This window comes from Pelophylax lessonae (assembly GCF_965119305.1).
Source record: "Pelophylax lessonae genome assembly, chromosome: 1".
NCBI classification, from domain to species: domain Eukaryota; kingdom Metazoa; phylum Chordata; class Amphibia; order Anura; family Ranidae; genus Pelophylax; species Pelophylax lessonae.
The window spans coordinates 510,226,269-510,241,070 of record NC_138768.1 but is presented as its reverse complement, the minus strand read 5'-3'; the positions used below and the strand labels follow the sequence as shown (position 1 = coordinate 510,241,070).

At 44.3% G+C, this 14,802-nt stretch overlaps 1 protein-coding gene and 1 pseudogene across 3 annotated transcripts in view; both read right to left on the bottom strand.

The window, feature by feature from the left end:
- CRTC1 (CREB regulated transcription coactivator 1) overlaps positions 1-14,802 on the bottom strand; it is a 310,977-nt gene that overhangs the window by 248,331 nt on the left and 47,844 nt on the right. The gene's annotated exons all lie outside the window — the stretch shown is intronic.
- LOC309544510 (mediator of RNA polymerase II transcription subunit 31-A-like) overlaps positions 12,772-14,802 on the bottom strand; it is a 43,077-nt pseudogene continuing 41,046 nt past the window's right edge. The window contains exon 3 of the transcript in view: positions 12,772-13,134. The product of the transcript in view is annotated as a mediator of RNA polymerase II transcription subunit 31-A-like (transcript). The remainder of the gene's footprint in view (positions 13,135-14,802) is intronic.

Sequence of the window (14,802 nt, the reverse complement as noted above, 5' to 3'; positions counted from 1 at the left end):
AATTACTTACCTTGTTATTAAAGAAAATATACTTACCTACCTTCCTCTCTCGTCGGCCGCGGCCTGCGCCGTCTCTTCCTGCTTGCATTGACTCCTGGGAGCCGAACGTCATCGCTCCCAGGAATCAATGCGCCTGCACCAGCCCTGCTCGTCACTTCTGGTTCAGGTGTGTTATTATCTGCTGAACAGCTTCTGGGCATGCCGCTCCTGCACCGGAAGGGACGAGCAGGGCTGGTGCATGGCATTCTGGGACTCCGACGTCACTGAAGAGGACACCAAAGAGGATGCCCTGGCTTCAGCTGCCCACACCTGAGATGGCAGCGCTGGACAAGACATTTTCAAGGTAAGTATTTCTTCTAAAAAGGTAAGTGAACCCGGGGACAGTTTAGAGGCCATCATTGCTGAAATGCACTAGCCCTGACTGTCCTGGGGGTATTTTTATCGAAAAAATGTTTTTGAGGCCAGAACTCCGCTTTAAGGAAAACAAATGCTGCCAACCACATCTAATGATTGGGAAGCTGTAATAGATTACATTTTTGGCTTTAATACCGCAATACAGGTTGGATACTTTCCGGTCCACAGACTGACTGGACAAAGAAGGAGCAAGATGCACACAGATAAGGCCATTTCCCCTTCTTCAAATTACAAGTTCCATGTAGACACATCCTGGGCAGTGTAATAGAGACGGACCTGGGTACTTTCCTTAGATGCTTTCAAAAAACTGGATTTTTGACTTACTGTAAAAATCCTTTTCTCTTAAGTTCATTGACAGACACAGTTCTCTCGAATTCATATCAGTAGGCTTATACTGCCCCCTACAGGAGTAGGACACTAGGCAGAAAAAAGTTCTGGCAATGCTTATGGGCAGTCCCGGAGGGTACACCCTCTCTCTTCCCTCTCTTTTTCCACAGGCCTGAAAAAACCAGACCAGGGTCGTTGGGAACCACCAGAGGAAGTCGTAAAGAACTTCACCACATCGACTGTCCCCGAGCGAAAAAAAAAAACTGTTGGGAGCCGAAAGGGAGGGGTTCAGTCTGCGACAAAAGCCCTTACCCTTGTTAGCCTGTGGAAGAAAGCACTCTTTTCCCCATGAGACCCTTGTATAATGTCATCCAGGGCAGGCAATCCCCCTTAAAAGGGAGATCCATTAAGGCCGCCTTGGAAGTGTGATCCGCAGACCAACACTTCAGCCAAGCATACGCTGGAACCACTGCCGAAACCAACAGGTGACTCAAGAAAAATGAGCCGAGTCCAGCGCGGTATCAGGGCAATCGCAAACAAATTGCAGCCCCTGCGCCAGCTGGTCCAACAGCTCCCCCAGGGCAGAAGGGACTTGCCCTGCACCAGGTCACGGCGTTGAACTCCGCCCATCAGGCAGAGTCAGAGGCGAGGAGGGGGGGTCACAAAAGGACAGAGGGAAACCCTGGAGTGTGAGGGTCCAACTATCCCAGAGAGAGGGCCCGCGTCCACCCAAAAATCCGCCAGGGAAGGGGGGAGGGAAACGTTTACTCACCATACCGGGAACACAGGTGGGCACCATCTCATGACAGGACCCCACGCCACCGGAGTAGGGGGCTGGTCAGCCAATAGGAATGCTGCGACATAAGCCTAGACTCTGTCGCGTGCGTCCTGGTGAGACGTTTAACTTGCGGGGCCAGTCCGAGTCCAGTGGGACTATGTCGCGGCCGACCCAGCACAGAGCTAAGGCCTGCATGCGCTCGCTAGCCAGACTGGGGTGACCACATAATTGCTTGAAGATCTCACAGGAAAAAACGTTCCAGAGAGAAAAAAAAAAGACTAGCTAAAAAAAAAAAATCTACTTAAAAAAATTACTTCTATGCCAGGACCAAAGATCCCAACAAGGAACTAGGTCCTTACTCCTGACTAGGCAGATTAAAACTGACATCCTTTGCAGGGAGAGGGTGTACCCTCTGGGGCTGCCCATAGACTTAGCCAGAACTTTTTTCTGCCTAGTGTCCGACTTCTGTAGGGGGCAGTATAACCCTACTGATATGGATCAGAGGATTGCATCCGTCAATGAACAATACAGAAATAACTATTGCTTTTTAATGAATACATGACTGCATTAATCCAATCAATTTCACTTAAAAAATTACATGTTTGTTGCAGGGGATGTTCAAAATCAGAATTTTTTTTTAATCTTAGTGCAGACTTCTGGGAAAATCAGTGAGCCAATCACACAAGCCGGAAATTCCATTTCTGGGGGGCTCTCTGTACACCATTTTTTTTTTACAGAAAGCCATATTGCATTTTACAGAAACTTACAGCAATGCAGATTGAAAAGGAAAATACATTTTTAATAACATTCAATTACACAACTCATCTGATTTTTCTATACTGATGTTCTCTAACACATACGTCTTCTACCTAAACCCACCCTGTGACTGCATCCTGCTGCTTTTTTCTTCCCATAGTCTAAGCTGTGCTGTACAGGTAACAGGTAATTCAGGTAAATACGCCGCTTGCATTAAAAAAAAAAAAAAAAAAACTTACATTTAATGATATATTATTTAAAAGACCTCAAATATTTTTTGAAAGACGAGAAGTTGAAAAATAAAATGGTGGAAGATGCAATTTTTAACCTCCCATGATGTTAGTGCCACCATTTATCAAACCCATATTTTCAGTGAACAAAACATAGTTAATTTTAGTGCATACAAGCATAAATGGAACACTCAATTTACTGGTAAAAGATGTGGGTGTGTTAAGTAAAAATTTATTTCTTTGTACATACCTGAAAAATTATTTTCTTGGAGTACAAGGCACAGATTTTCTTCATAATGAATGGGTTATATCAGGGACTGAATCCTGGCAAAGCTACTCAAGCTTTAGACACTCCCATCCAAGATGTGATCCTCAGTTTTGTAGTAAGCAATAAAAGAACCAGCATGCACAGGAGTGTCCTGCATCTTGTAGTGTGCCCCAAGAAAGGATTTTACATGTATTTATTTTCTTTATTGTAGGGGAGAGGGAAGCATAAATCAGATGGAATGGACCCTACAAAGCCACCAGAGTAGAGCTGTACGGTTAATCGTTTAAAAAAAATAAAAATAAAAAATATGATACCGACTCAGATTCAGAAACTGAGACAGGGGAAGGCGGGGGGGTGCTTTTTGCTAGCTCGTCGCCCACAAGTCACCTCCACCCAGGACAGAAGGGACTCCAGGTCCGCCATAAGTGCACGAATGTATGGATGGTTGGGACCTAGAGGCCCCGCAGCGTCAGAGAGGGGAACAGATGGGGAGATGTGCTACAAAGACTCCATGAGTCACCAGGGGGAGCCTACAAAAAGTGTAAAATACTGCTAAGGGACAACCTCCACCATGCTGGCAGCACTACCCTGTCGCCAGGCACAAAGCGATCCCAAGAAGAGAGGGAGACGACCCCACCAAACTCACTACCCGCAGCCACCAGGATAATTTGCACTCCACGTGCAGCGATCAGGAAGTAAAATGATCCATGAGTCAGCAACAGGGGATGGGCTCCCACCACCAAAATCGCTGCCCACAGGGCTCCAATGTCATGGCCGCCACTATTTTCAACAGCAAGCCACAACTAAATGGTGGCCGGATTACACAAACATGGCCGCCGTATATTCAACACACAGGCTACAACAAAATGGCGGCACAATGAGGCATACAGGATCCCAGGATTGGGAGACAAGGCCTCAATGACAGATCCAGACAGGCCACGGGCCCTGGAAGGAGCCTCTGCCAGGTACACCCCCCCCCCCCGCCATGCACAGTCGAACGCCTGGTCGCCGGCAGCGCACCCCTCTGCCCCTATCGCCAGTCAGTGCCCTGCCCCCATTGCTGAAAGTGGCCATACCACCGAAACAGCCCTAGCGTATGTGGAAGGGGGGGGGCAGGATGAGAGACTGGTTACGGGGGGATGCCTGCTGGATAGAAGGCGGAAGGCTGGGACTTGGCCTGAGACCCGGTCGTATGCGACCTCCTGAGGCGTTTAACTCACAGGCCAGCCACTGTCGAGTGGGGCTATGTCGCAGCCGGCCTAGTGCAGAGCTGAGGTCTGCACACGCTCGCTGGCCAGACTGGGGTGACCACTGGATCTAGTTATCCAGCTACCCAGTTCGGCAGTTGACTGCAGATCTCACAAGAAAAATCCCGGAGGAAAAAGTGTACGATCTAAAAAAATTTGAAAGGACCAAAGATCCCAGCAAGGAACTAGGTCTTTACTCCTGACAAGGCAGAAAATAAAACTGAGTGGCTTTAGCAGAGAGAGGGAGTATACCCCCTGACACTGCCCATGGGTGTAGCCAGAATTTCTTCCACCTAGTGTCCTACTCCAGTAGGCAGCAGTATAACCCAATGGTTATGAATACCAGGAGCTGTGTCGGCCAATGAACGAAAGAGAAATTGGATTTTTGTACCTACCGTAAAATCCATTTCTCAGAGTTCATCGGCGTTCCATAAATCTTAACTACTGTGTTATATTGCCTCCTCCAGGAGTAGGATTAGGCATAACAAAAACACCTGGCTACGCCCATGGGCCGTCCTCAGCTGGTATATAACCTCTCTGCTCTAGGTATTCAGTTTAGTAGCAAGCAGTATTAGAAGGATCAAAAACTCCATAGAGGGGTGGGTGTTATAGCCGTCAATGAACTCAGAGAAATGGATTTTAAGGCAAGTACAAAAAACTGGATTTTTGTCTTACTGTAAAAAACCTTTTCTCGGAGGTTCACTGACAAACACAGCTTCAAGTCTTCAGACCATTGGGCTTATGCTCTTGCGCTCTAGGAGTAGGACTAGGCGGAAACCTTTTTGGTTACGCCCCTGGGGCATTCCATATACCATCACTTCCTACTGTAGTACTTCCAGTTTGTAACAAGCATTGTCAAACAAATAACCCCAAAAGAGGGGCTGTGTCGGTCAGTGAACCTCAGAGAAAAGGATTTTATGGTAAGACAACAATCCCGTTTTCTCTTTCATTCACTGACAGACACAGCTTCAAATCTTCAGACCATTGGGATATCCCAAAGCATAATTGGTGGGAAAAAACACAGCAAACGCAGAATTCCCAAGAAAGCTAAATATAGCCAACCAGGTAACAGGAGCTCAACTAGGAACAACTGGACATCCCCACCAGAAAACATTTTCACCCTCAAGAAGCAGAAGCCTCCGCAGCCTGCAAAACTTTGCAGCCAAACGCTGCATCCGAAGATGCAAGTAAATCCACTTTAAAACATTTTTTAGAATGTGTGTACAGACGACCAAGTAGCCATCTTGCACACCTGAACCACTGAAGACTGATGACAGAAGGCCCATGAGGCATTAAGTGCCCTCATAGAATGCACTTTAACAGGGAAAGGAGGATCCTGACCCTTAATCGAGTAGGCCTGCATCACTGTCTGCCTAAACCACTTGGAAATGGTTGCAGCAGATGCAGCCTGCCCCTTACGAGGTCCATCCATAAGAACAAAGAATCAGATTTCCTAATCAGTTCAGTCGCCGCTAGGTAAACCCGAATCATTTTTACCACATCCAAGTAATGTAAGGCAATTTCCTTAGGATGTTTAGGCTTAGGACATAAGGACGGTAGCACAATGTCCTCATTCAAATGAAACCCAGAGACAACCTTAGGAAAGAACTCCTGACAGGGTTTTAACACCACTTTGTCCCTATGAATCACCAAGTAAGGTGACCGACAGGACAACGCAGCCAACTCCGACACGCAAAATGGGGAAGTAATACCGTGTTTCTCCAAAAATAAGACCTACCCTGAAAGTAAGACCTATGTTTTTTCGGGGAGGGCTGCAATATAAGCCCTACCCCGAAAAATAAGCCCTAGTTTAGTGTCTGTAAAATCCTAGCATCCACTTTATTACTGTTTTATATAATGTCCAGGGTGTTTCTGTAATATAGTGTGAAATACCTTTGGTACAGCACCGTTCTGTGCTCAGCTGATCCCTGCTGCTGTCATTCTTTTCTTATAGCGGTTAGAGGGGGATCTCAGCCCCTCCCCTCTGCAGTGTTCAGAGCGGGTCACGTAAGCGCTGAGCATTAGATTACAATTGTGTGAAATACCTTTGTTACAGCGCCGCTCTGCGTTTCCGTGACTCCCAGCTGTCAGCAGGGGAGAAGAGAAGGAAGAGAAGAGCGGGAGATCAGCTGAGCCCCAAGTGGCGCTGTACCGAAGGTATTTCACACCATTATATTATAATACTCAGCGCTTCTGTGACCCCCAGCTGTCAGCGGGGCAGAAGAGAAGGAGAGCAGAGTGGGGGGGGGGGAGGGATCAGCTGAGTGCCACTGTACCAAACGTATTTCACACTATTCTAATACTCTGCGCTTCTGTGACCCCAGCTGTCAGCGGGGAGAAGAGAAGGACAGCAGCGGGGGAATCGGCTGAGCTGTGCTGTACCGAAGGTATTTCACACTATTACAAAAACACACTGGACATTATATAAAACAGTAATAGTGGATGCTAGGATATTACAACCACTTTTACTAGGTACAGGCAGGGAGGGAGAAGACAGCACATTACAGATAAGACCTACCCCAAAAATAAGCCCTACTGTGTCTTTTAGTGCCAAAATTAATATAAGACCCAGGCTTATTTACAGGGAAACAGTAGCTACTAAGAAAGCCACCTTCTGCGACAGAGTGAGCAGAGGAATTACTTGAATATTTTCAAAGGGATGCCATTGAAGCACCGACAGAACCAAATTGATATCACAGGGGAGGAACCAGGGATCACAGCGGAGGAGCCAAATGGCAAATTCCCTGCACAAAAAAAGTGTGAACCAAGGGACTTCACCGCCAACAGCCTTTGGAAACAACTACCCAAGGCTGATATCTGGCCCTTGATGGTGCCCAGAGCCAAACGTTGGTCTACACCCAATTATTGAAACTCAAACAGGCAAGACACAGAAAAAGGACTCACATCAAGTAATGTACGCCTTCCAAACTCGATGATAAACTTTCCTAGAAGTAGATTTCCTAGCCTTCAACAGCGTAGGAATCACTGACTCTGACAGCCCTCTGTCTTTCAGCACCTGGCTTTCAATATCCCCACCATTAAAGCCAGCGACTGTAAAGCAGGATGGAAGATTGGTTCCCGAGACAGAATATCTTCCCTGAGAGGAAGTTTCCAAGGGACGTCTGCTACAAGCCTTACCAAGCCTGCATACCAGGACCGGCGAGGCCAGTCTGGTGCAACCAGAATGACTGGAATTCCTTCCATCTTGAGTCTGTGTAGCAGTCTCGACAGAAGTTGAATTGGAGGAAAGGCGTAAATCAGACGATACTGACCCCAAGGGGCCACCTTGACACGGACCTCCAAAGACAGGTGATGACATACCTCCGGGTGAAGAGACCATTCTCCCAGATCCAACATCTCCCGACAGATAGTCGGCTTGCCAATTTTCCACCCACGGAATGTGCACAGCAGAGAGGGCTGGAACATATTGCTCTGCCCACCTCAAGTTGCCGGCCACTTCCCAGGCTGCCAGGGAACTCTTTGTGCCACCTTGATGATTGACATATGCCACAGCCGTAGCATTGTCCGATTGTATCTGCACAAGGCACCCCTGCAGACAATCCGTCCACTGAGACAGTCTGATCGCCCGAATTTGCAGGATGTTGATCAGCAACCTAGACTTCTCCGAAGTCCAGACACCTTGGGCCAAACACACTCCCAAGACACCTCCTTATCCGGACAGACTAGCACCCATGGTGATTACAGTCCAATACAGGGGATGAAAAGCTTTTCCCAGACACAGGGCCAGGGAGCAGAGCTACCATGGGAGAAACTCCCTTGAAATCCGACTCAACAGAATCAGATTGTCCAATGATAGTGGATCCTTGTTCCATTTGATCAGAATCTCCCTATGCAAAGGTCTTGTGTAACTGCACAAACTGAGTCGCCTCGAAGGTGGAGAACATCATACCCAGTACTTGCATGCAAGTCCTGAGAGACGATCGAAGGTTGGACAACAGGAGCCGAACAGCCTCTTGTCTGAGGAAGAAACTACCGGGCTGACGCTGAATCCAGAGTCAGACCCAAGTAGTCCAGTTTTGTGGATGGAGACCGTGACAATTTCTGAAGATTCAGTGTTCACCCCAACTACTGCAGAGTTTGCACTGTAACCTCCTAGTCGGCTTCTAGAGCCGAAGACGACTCTGCACGCAGAAGCAGATAGTCCAGGAGTAAGTGCAGGAGCAGGGGGCATAAATGACCAGTAAGTTGGAAGTGTTGAGGCGACCCAGTAGGACAGTGCTGAAGGGAGGGGGCGACATATGATCGAAAATTTAAGCTGGCCATTCACTAATGAAACAGCTGAAAATTGATCAAAATGAGTCCCTGTCTGAATCTTCCTACCAAACAATTTTAGGCCAAAAAAAAAAAAAAACACAAGAATACATCGAAGGAGACATGGGAAAAAATGTCAGCCCAATATCAGCTGCACCCTGTCAATTGCAGCAGCTGTTCAGGTATTTTGACAGCCACCAGAATACAATAGTTGGCAATGCAAATTTAACAATTTGCGCCATACAAGCTGAAAAAAAAAAAAAAAAAAAGATAGTCTTTGGCCAGAGGTTGGGAAAGAGGGAGGAGTGAGAATCGAGTAGGACAGTAAGAACATGGGAGTCAACAAGTCTAGTTTACTTTATTGGGCATTGGAGTGAAAATAGCAGGAAGTTCAAGAGCAACTGTGAATACAGCAGAAAAAGGATCAGACAGTAGTAAATTGGAAGAGTGATTTACCTTTTAGGAAAGATGGATGGGATAAAAATTGAAGAGCATGACAGAAGGGATAAAAAAAGGAAAAGTAAAAGGGATGAAAGGAAGGGTAAATAGAAAGAATCTGCTCGGCCTTAGCTCAACAGAAACCAAGTCAACATTCATTTTAGCTTAAAAAAAGAAAAATGATGACTCCTCAAGCACCCACTGTGCCCTGCACAATAACGCAGTTCATGCCAACCCTATCAAAGGTTTAGGTATTTGCATCGCCTCAGACCGCAGTAACTCCCCTTCGTCATGTTAGCCACATCAAATGCTAAAAGCACATGCTTTACCTTTACCAGAGAGACACCAGACACCTAGACAGCCTTTTAAGCCAGTCGCATAATAAGCCTATAGCTTTGGAAACTCAACACTTGTTTCCCGTGTCATAAAAAACCACCACACGAGGTGAACAGAGCCTTCATACATCCATAGCCAGGCCACCATAAATTATGGCACTCATTACACCCTCTAGATTTAAAATCATAACATTTTTTGCCCTCTATAGTGGAGATACCAAAATATCAAAGCTGTAACTGTCAAATACAACCCCAATTCCAAAGAAGTTGGGCACTTTATAAACTCTACTGAAAATAGAATGCAATGATTTGCTAGTCTCATAAACCCATATTTTATTTACAATACAAAACAAATGTTTAGACTGAGAAAATGTACCATTTTAAAAGGGAAAAAAAATAAAGCAATTTTGAAATTGATGGCAGCAACACATCTCAAAAAAGATGTGACAGGGCCATGTTTTCCATGGTGCAACATTCGCTAATCTTTTAACACTCTGTAAACATCCAGGAACTGAGAAGACCAGCTGCTGGAGTCTTGGGAGAGGAACGTTGTCCAATTGCCTGATATAGGATTCTTTTTTACTTTTCCTTTATTTACAAAAAGGTTAATAAATATTACATATATCTTAGTTACAGTTTCAAATATAACAAAAATAATTTTACATTTGCCTGAGAATTACACAGGCGTTCAATTGGAGAAAACTATTTTTCTAATAGAATGGGTTGAGGTAATGTTGACACAAAGTGTCTTAACTGAGAATACGCCATTCATTTAATATTAATTCTTTGTGTTTCAATTCCTGATCTGAACATATCTTCCCTTTGTTCACTAGATCCTTAAGCTGTTCATTTTTATCAATTATCCACTCTCCAAATAGTGCCCCGTTCCCAGGGAGAAAATAATTTGTCCACGCGGGTGAAAATGCGTGAATTATATTCCCACTTTTTTTGTTTATAAATTAAATCCCAAACCCTAAACACATTCATAATCAATTCATGCATGTCTACATCTAATACTCTATATTGTTGTGGTACCCAAATATTACTTAACCACTTAAGCCCCGGAAGATTTTACCCCCTTCCTGACCAGGGGGTTTTTTGCGAATTTTTACTGCGTGATTTTAACGGACAATTGCGCGGTCGTGCGACGCTGTACCTAGACTAGTATTTTGATTGGTTTGCGCAAAAGTTATCGCGTTTACTAACAAAGGGAAAGATTTTTGTCATTTTTGGTGTTTTTTTTAACGAGTAATGGCGGCGATCTGCAATTTTTTTTGCGGGACTGCGACATTGCGGCGGACAGATCGGACTCTTGACTGACATTTTTGACACTTTTGGGGGTACCAGTGACATTACTGCAGTAATCAGTGCTATACATATGCACTGTTACTGTAAAAATGACACTGGCAGGGAAGGGGTTAACTGTATTGGAGAGGGAGGGGTTAAGTGTGTCCTAGGGGCGTGTTTCTAACTGTGATTGGACATGTCTACTATTGTAAAAACAGAGATCAACGGTTCTACATAGTACCGTCTGATCTCCATTTTTACACAGGGGAGAATGACAGGCGGCTTGTTTACATTAGCCGCCTGCCTTTCTCCCTCTCTACCGACGATCGCCGAGTGACCGGCGGACATCGGGTCCGCCGGTCATACGCACTGACTCCTTAGTGAACGAGCCGGGGCAGGCGCGCGCCTCAGCGGGCGCGTGCTCGCCCGCTATTGGCTCACAAGCCGGTGACAGGCTAGTGACGTATATATACGTCACTTTGCCTTGCCGGGGCTGACCGCCGCAGTATATGTACTTGCGGCGGTCGGCAAGTGGTTAACTGTGTTTTCTATTTTTACTACTTATTTTTGTCCACCATTCGTTATAATACCATTGCATTGTAGTACCTTTTTATACCCGGTGCAGCCAAACCTCTTTGTGATTTCCCTTTACTTAGTACTGAGAGTTTTATTCTTGATTTTTTTGTGTTTAGGGTTTTAAAATAAGCCTGCGGTAAGTGTATTGGTAACCTCTGAAATTTATAAAGAATTTTTGGCACTATCGCTATTTTTACCATGTTTATTCGTCCTATCCAAGAAAGCGGTCTAGTTGTTACCTTTTTGATTTCCATTTTAACTTTGTAAAATAATGGGATAGAGTTTGCCTAATATAGGTTCTTTGAAGACAGTGTTAAGGTATTTTAGATCTCGCCCCCCCCCAGAGAATGGGAATTCTTTTGTAAAGCTAAATCTTTTTTTCATGTTTAGGTTTAAAATTTCAGATTTCACAGGTTTGATCTTTAAAATTTGAAAGTCTTCCATATCTTCTTATCTCTTTTATTTGGCAATGTTGAATTAGAAACCTAGAAGAGAAGGTCATCAGCATATGCAGCTACCTTGTGTTCTTCATGTCCGATCTACCACCCCCCCCCCCCCCCCATATCTCCGTTATTCCATATGGTTGCAAGTAGTGGTTCCAATGACAATACAAATAGAAGGGGAGAGAGCGGACACCGTGGTCTTGTCTGAACGTGCATTTTCAATGTGGAAAGCGTCCCGTTTTCCTTAACTGATGCTGTGGGGTGGCTATATTATGTTTTAATCCATTTGACCATCCTTGGACCTATTCCCACAGCCTCTATTGCATTCATCATCGATCTCCAGTCTACCCTGTCAAATGCCTTTTTGGCATCGATTGACAGGAATACCGCCCTGGGGGCCCTCCAATTCTCATCTTTTTGCATTCGGAACAAGGTTCTAATCCCATTATGCCTATCTCCCCTTCCTGGGACAAATCCCATTGGGTCTGCATAGATCCAATCAGGCATCCACTCCCTTAGTCTGATAGCCAAGATTTTTGCATATAGCTTTGGGTCTACATTTAACAGTGCTATTGGTCTATAACTAGAGCACAAGGTTGTATCTTTCCCTTCTTTAGGTATTATTGTGATATGGGCCTCCAATGATTCCTTCCTCATCTCCTTTCCTTCCCCTAGTCCATTCATATTACATAATTTTTTAATAATATTTATAGTATCGAATCGTAAAGCCCTCTGGTCCTGGACTCTTTAGTGTAGCTGTGTTTTTTTTTTTGTAAATAAACATTTTTATTGAGAAAATAAAATTACTTTTTTCAATTAAGACAAGCTACCCTTGAATATTCTTTGCAAACTGTTGCTTCATCTCATTTACTAAGCTCTGGAGCAACTGCACTTGCAAAGTGCACAGTGTATTTGTCTTTAGTAAATCAACCCCATTGTGTTCATATGGCGATCTGTTCAGTAGAATCCCTAGAGGTCCCTTGAGTGCTGGTCATTTTAGGTGCAAGTTCATCTTACACCTCAGTGGACTTGCCACATAGTCTACATCACACGGAATTTTGTAAAGTACAGACTGTTTAGCAATGTTAAAAGTTTAACTCCTAAGAGATATAGGAAGGTGGTGAGGAAGTTACCCTTACAGCATCCACCCAATCCTAATTTTTTTTTTTAAATCAAGAAGCACCAACCCTCAATATAAAAAAGGGGCAGAACACAATCAGCCAATATTCTAACAGAACCTTTCAAGGCATATATTTGATATAATTCATGATGTGCCGATAACGGTTGATTCATTTGCTGAAAAGAAGCAGTAGAATACACAAAACCGTATCTGACAAGTCTTCACTAATGACATCACATGCTAAGAAAAATTTTACAGAAAAATTGACTGCATCACTTTGTTCAAGTTAATTTATAGCCAATGGGCACCAGTATTTACATACTGTAACAGTGTGAAATAATTTTTGATATGGGTTGTAAATACAGCTAATGAAGGCGTGTCATTTTACAATGGTGCTGTTCTATGGTTCCTGCTCTGCCAGAGCCTGCTGGAGTCTCATACGCTTGCGGGAATAGTGTTGCCAGTGCAATATTTGCTGTTCATCAATAAACTTGGCACACTGGGCATTCACAAGCTCTTTGCAGAAATGTTCATACTGTAGAAACTCCAGCATATACAAGCATTGGGGATACTTTAAATATTTTGCATATTCAGGATCCTTCCAGTAGAGCAGGTATTTCAGATAATTAACAAATTACTTGTCCTTGAAGAATCCCAGCGATCCTCCTCATACTGCAGGCACCCCCCCCCCCTTCTATGAGAAGAGGCATCGGGCCAGGAGGAGGCAGGGCAAGGATGAGGTGTACCCACAATGTGACAGGAACTAGAGGCTCCCCCTTACTGAGGACCGAAGAGAGAAGGGGGGGGCGTAGCTGTGTTTTTTAAAGCTACTTCGATCTCGTCTTGTGTTAAGTATTTACATTTTTCAGCTGGTACTCTTGGAAGGTTTGCTTCTTTAATATATTCTTGTATTATTTGCGTCCTTTTAAATTCTGTTTCCTGTGACCCGTTTTGTCTCACTGAGTATAGGGAGCTATAAGAACTTTGAAACACATCTGCCATTTTCGATGTCAAATATACCATCTCCCCCTTATTTTTCATCTTTCCTATAAAACCCAAAGATTTTTTGTTTTTTTAAACTTTTTGCTAAATATTTCCCAGGTTTGTTAACCCATTGGTACTCTTTGGCCACTCTATTGCATACCCTTCTTGTTTCCTGTTCCATTAAATCTTTCAGTTCGTCTCTTTTTAATGTTAGGGTGTGTTGTACGTCTAAGGGCTCTTTCACACGGAGCCGACCACATTGCGATCCGCTCCGGCACTTTTTTTCACGGAGCGGATGAAACTTGTGTCATCCGCTCCGTATGTCCGCATATCATCCCATCCGTTTGTGGTTGATAGACGGACATAATGTATGTCTATGGGCATTGCGGATGTCAGCGGATGACACCGCTGACATACGATTTTGCATCAGTTCCGTTTTTTTAAACAGAACAAAAATAGGGTTCTGTTCCATTCCAAAAATCGGAACAGAACTGAAAGGACGAAAAAAGAATGGTCATCCGCTGACGTACGCAATGCCATTGACATACATTATGTCCGTATATCATCCGCAAAAAAATAGGATGATATACGGACATGCGGAACGCCTGTGTTAAAGGGCCCTAAGTCTACTGTCCTTTTATGTAATTGCTCCAACTCGTATATTTCTGTTAATGCTTTCATACTACTTATCCTTTCCCTCTTTTTAGCTGCAATCAAGATCAAAATACCCCTAATATAAGCTCTTTGTGCTTCCCAATTCTGCTTCCCAATTCATGGCCTCGGAAATCCCTGGGGTTTTATGAAGCTCAAAATTTTGCTGTGACTTTTTATTCTACTTTCAACCTCCTTATCTTGTATCAGCTCTTCAATCCAACTCCAGGTGCCGATTTCCTTTTTTCATCTTGAGTACAGCCATCTGTGATCTACCATGATATAGTCCAGTCCAGAGTAAGTCCCATGCACTGAGGAATAGAATGCATAGTCCTTTACCCCTGTCTACTATCTGGGATTGATTAAAAAAAAAAAAAAATAATAATTCTCTTCCCTGGCCTAAGTTGGCTATTTTCCTTCCCCAGTGCATGTGACATACTATCCACCTTTGGATCTATGCCGGAATTAAAAATCACCCGCCAAAATCAGTTTACCTTTTATTAAATCGACTAGCTTTCCCATTATTTCCCTCAGATACCCCGTCGGGTTTTTATTCAGGCAATATATATTTGCCAGGGTACATTCCACCTCTTGCAATCTACCCCTCAAAAACATAATCGCCCTTCTGGGTCTACCATCCTTTTTTCCAAAGAAAACTTTGCATCCTTTGTAAAAC